This window comes from Balaenoptera ricei, chromosome X (assembly GCF_028023285.1).
Source record: "Balaenoptera ricei isolate mBalRic1 chromosome X, mBalRic1.hap2, whole genome shotgun sequence".
Classification (NCBI taxonomy): Eukaryota; Metazoa; Chordata; class Mammalia; order Artiodactyla; family Balaenopteridae; genus Balaenoptera; species Balaenoptera ricei.
Genome location: NC_082660.1, coordinates 31433835 through 31438905, shown reverse-complemented (window position 1 = coordinate 31438905; position 5071 = coordinate 31433835).

The following is a 5071-nucleotide window of genomic DNA, read 5'->3' as shown; positions in this document are numbered from 1 at the left end:
TACAAAAAAGGATATATTATTTATCTTTTATTACAAAAAATATGTGATACTTCCAAGGCAATAAGGAAAACAACTCTTCAATGAACGAATTAAATCACTTTATATGCTGGAGATTGAGACCAGATGCCTTTTATGACCTTAAATTACACAATCATGATCCTGTGTTGCTATATATTGTGAGCAACAGACCTAAGGATTTCCTGAATTGAATGAATCTATTACCATATTAACATGGTAAAATCTCATTTTCAATTAGATGTTGTTGACTATATTATTCAGACTGCTTATACTGCTGTTTGATAAGGTATTAAAGTGTGGTTCAAAACAAAAAAAAGTTAAAGGCAATCCCAAAGAAATAGAAAATACATTGTTTTTCCTTAGTTTAAGATTCAGAAATATATGCTCTATTTTATCACTGTCTTTCACAAACAAGATCCCACACAACAGTGTTTGTTGCACCCTACCCTAAAATTTATGATGTAAATGTTGTTTTCAGTGTTCTGAATTTTGCTTTTATTTTCTTCTTTTTTCTTTCTAATTCAGTGTACTGACTTTTCAAGTTCCTTAGTTGTTCTAGCCCTCCTACTGTGTCATACTATAGGCCCTGAAGAATTGGAAGTGTTTTGCATAGCAATTGCTCTAAGGAATCACACCATAATGCCAATAAAAAAAAATCAACTGTCAAATAAATGCAGAAGTATTACTTTAATTCTGAATGACTTGCAGAATCTCCATGCAGGTAAAAATTATCTTACAATAGAAATTTCAATAAGAAATTTTATTGGAATAGAGTACATGATAGAAACAGTATTATTTTAAAAGTACAATTTTTTTAACAAAATAAATCAGCTCCCAAACCGTTTATTTTAATACACTAAAAGAAACTTAATAACTTTGTTATTGTTAGTTAAGATCAACAGAAGCAACAAAGATATTAGATCAATAAGTAAGGTGTTTTTTTTAAAAAACTGATGTTATCATCAAAGCAAACTTCACTTTTGTTCAAATCAACCACATGTCACATTTAGTTCTGTTTTAGATACACTTGTAGAAACAGAATAAACTGCTTTCCTGTGGCTTTCACATATGCCAGGACCCCACAAATATAGTGCTCTTCACAGGATGCTGAGCTTACTACTCAAAGCCATGTGTCAGTTGATGAAATATGCTAAAAAAATTTAAGAACTGAGCATCCCCTTGAAACATCCACTAGAGTAGTCACATTTCAGTATATAAAAATGAATAAACAAGCAAATAAATAAATAAAAAACATTAAGCTTATTCTATTTAGCAACAAACTAAATATATATGCTAATAAAATAGTAGTCTATTACAGAATCATTCTTGCTTTTGAACCCTGACAGAAGATAAATCTCAGCAATTTGAATAAATATTTACATTTACAGTAAGATGGATTAATCATTCCTTAAACTTCTTAACTTATTATCAAAGAAATGCAATAGGACATTTAACACAGAATTCCTCTTAATAATTAAATTGTTGAGTTACCAAAGCTTTATTTTTAAATGTTTTTTTTTTTGTAGAATACCAACAACCTTGGTAAAAAGGTAGGGAAAAATAAGTTAAGATAAATAGGTAGATCATAAAGGCCCCTTGTCTATTATCGCTGGGGTAAGTAACAAGAGGCAAGGTGTCCTCCAATTGTCCTGGTTGGAGGTATTAACTTATTTTGTCACGTTCAGAAGTTGAGAGGCACAGTCTTCAGGGGAAATCCTTCCAAGCAAGCCTTAAAGTCCAGGAAAAGTTTTATATTCAGAAAGTTGCACATTCAGGATGAATTATAAAGACTTGAGCTTTATACAGAGGCTACACCAATACTAGCTTTGCTACCTAGCAGAGAAGACACTGACAAGGTTTAAGTTATCAAGTAAGTCAGTCCCTCTTGTCTGGCATAAATGAGATTCCAAGTTGACAGTGATTTTCCCAGGCTATGGTAGATATAATACATAATACATATAATACATAAAGAACAAATTTTTAAAATTGAAGTATAGTTGATATACAGTATTACATGAGTTTCAGGTGTGCAATATAGTGATTCACAATTTTTAGAGGTTATACTTCATTTATAGTTATTATAAAATACTGGCTATATTCCCTGTGTTATACAATATATCCTTGTAGCTTATTTTATACATAGTAGTTTGTATCTATTAATCCCCTACCCCTATATTGCCCTTCCCCCTCCCTCTACCCACTAGTTTGAAGAACAAAATTTTTAAAGGTTCCAAATTGGTCTTGGTGATAGACAGCTCTTGGGTAGCTTAGTGTGGGAACAGATTGGAATATATGGCCCAAATATAGCAGTTGTCAACTCAGTCAAACAGGGTAGGGTGACCTACAGAGCCATACTGAAAACATTAATTTCAATATTGTAGAGACATGTGGAGTTTGAATAGGCTTGGATCAAAATTGACCCTTACAGTCACTGGTTCAAGTTTTCTAAGTACAATGTGGTCATGGGTTTTCAACCAGAAGAGTCTATGAATTACAGTAAATATTAATAATATTCAAAACAGTTTTTTTCACATATACGTGTTTATAGAGATTGATAGGCTTTGTTTTATAGATCAGTGGTCCTTCCAGTAGTGAGTGTCACTTGGCAATACCCATCCACACTGGAGAAGCCTTAAGCTAAGGAAGAATCCAGTTCTTCTAGACTAGGTCTGTCCACAAAGTGTCCTGATACCCAATTTCTCCATCTGAAGTCAGGACTCTGCTCCCAGGAGTGTCACTGGGACGTTGGAATACTCCTTCTATTATCCTTGGAATAGAAGGGATACTGCTTCCAAGGAAAGGCATTTAATGACTAAATTATCTGCCCTGTGGCAGAAGAGGCCAAGCATACCACCCTAGCAATATGACAGCTTCAGAGCCAGCAGATTAAGTTTACCCTGTTCACTGATAGTGCTTAGAAGATGAGAAGCAAACAGCAGCTGTAAAGAAGTATGGTTAAATACTACCTTCATAGAAATCTCTACTAAACCACAAAGATTGGCAGTATAATAGGTTGAGGACAGTTCCACAGAGTCAACCAGAAATGTATTTGAAATGCTAGATAATTTTATATTGAGTCTGGAGATTATGCATATACATGGTAGGTCAAGGGCTAAACCCAATCCCTACTGAAGTTTATGAATGACTTTTTTGTCCATTATTTTGCTGGACCACCAAAGATGTTTCCTAGGAGTGAAATGAATATTGTTGGTCATACGATTTATTATTAACAAGTAAGACACTTTTGAAAATGAATGGAGGCAATAAATTATCAACCAGAAAATCAGTTTTATTATGTCAATGGACACATTAAAAATTTATTCAAACAAATTTTCAAAGGTAAAATTATTTATAAAAATATGTGCTACTTATATAAACATTTTTTTAATTTTTTAATTTATTTTTTATTGAAGTATAGTTGATTTACAAGGTTGTATTAGTTTCAGGTGTACAGCAAAGTGATTCAGTTATATATATATATATATATATATATATATATATATATATATATATTCTTTTTCAGTTTCTTTTCCCTATAGATTATTACAAAATATTGAGTATAGTTCACTGTGCTATACAGTAGGTCCTTATTGGTTATCTATTTTATATATAGTAGTGTGTACATGTTAATCCCAAACACCTAATTTATCCCTCCCCTCTTATCCCCTTCAGTAACCATAAGTTTGTTTTCTGTCTGTGGGTCTATTTGTCTTTTGTATATAAGTTCATTTGTATCATTTTTTTAAGAGTCCACATATAAGCAGTATCATAGGATATTTGTCTTTGTCTGACTTAATTTACTTAGTATGATAATCTCTAGGTCCATCCATGTTGCTGCAAATGGAATTATTTCATTCTTTTTTTATGGTTGAGTAATATTCCATTGTGTGTGTGTGTGTGTTTGTGTGTGTGTGTGTGTTTGTGTGTGTGTGTGTGTGTGTGTGTGTGTGTGTATACACCACATTTTCTTTATCCATTCATCTGTCAATGGACATTTATTATTTGTAGTCTTTTTGATGACGGCCATTCTGACCAGTGTGAGGTGATACCTCATTGTAGTTTTGATTTGCTTTTCTCTGATAATTAGTGAAGTTGAGCACCTTTTCATCTGCCTTTTGACTATTAGTATATCTTCTTTGGAGAAATGTCCATTTAGATAGTCTGCCCATTTTTTGATTGGATTGTTTGTTTTTTTGATATTGAGCAGCATGAGCTGTTTGTAAAATATATTTTGGAGATCAATCCCTTGTTGGTTGCATCATTTGCAAATATTTTCTTCCATTCTGTAAGTTGTCTTTTTGTTTTGTTTATGGTTTCCTTTGTTGTGCAAAAGATTTTAATTTTAATTAGGTTCCATTTGTTTATTTTTGTTTTTATTTCCATTACTCTAGTAGATGGATGGAAAAAGATATTGCTGTGATTTATGTCAAAGAGTATTTTGCCTATATTTTCCTCTAAGAGTTTTATAGTATCCAGTTTTACATTTAGGCCTTTAATCCATTTTGAGTTTATTTTTGTGTATGGTGTTAGAGAATGTTCTAATTTCATTCTTTTACATGTAGCTGCCCAGTTTTCCCAGCACCACTTATGAAAAAAACACTGTCTTTTCTCCATTGTATATTCTGGCCTCCTTTACCGTAGATTAATTGAACACAGGTACATGGGTTTATTTCTGGGCTTTCTGTCCTGTTCCATTGACCTATATTTCTGTTTTTGTGCCATTGTACCTTAAGTGAAAATATTTTAAAAGTGTTTATATTGATTATTTAAATGTTACAATAATGCAATTAAATATATTAAAATAAAATATTATACCACTTTCTATTTCTGAAAACATTATTTATATGTGGTCTTATATTTTGATTTTTTCATATCATTTATTGTCATGTTCTTTAAAATTGTATTTATGGTTAGCAATTTAAAACATTTGATACTTTTAATAGAGTATTCTCTGTAGTCCACAATATTCACATCAAGTAAATATTCTTTTTTTTTTAAACATTTTTATTGGAGTAGAATTGCTTTACAATGGTGTGTTAGTTTCTGCTGTATA